We start from the raw sequence: 291 nt of genomic DNA, 5'->3' as shown, positions 1-291 counted from the left end.
TGGGGTGGCAAGCGCCCGGAGCAGGCGGTTCTCCCGCTCCAGCGCCGCGCGCCGCTCACTCAGCTCCCGGATCTGCTCCCGCAGCGCCTCCACCTCCTCCCGCACTGCCAGCAGCAGGTGGGACTTCACCAGGTCCTGTGGGGAGAGGTGTCAGGTCCCACCCAGAGCACCCCACGTCCAGGACCCAAATCCTACATCCAGATCGCACAGCCGCCCACACAGGCCAGTTATGACCTAACGCCTCCCTCCCAGCACCCACGTCTCACATCCAGCTCCCAGAGCCGCCATCTC

Source organism: Corvus brachyrhynchos, unplaced genomic scaffold (assembly GCF_000691975.1).
Source record: "Corvus brachyrhynchos isolate BGI_N302 unplaced genomic scaffold, ASM69197v1 scaffold348, whole genome shotgun sequence".
In the NCBI taxonomy this organism is placed as follows: Eukaryota; Metazoa; Chordata; class Aves; order Passeriformes; family Corvidae; genus Corvus; species Corvus brachyrhynchos.
Note: the sequence above shows the minus strand (reverse complement) of the source record.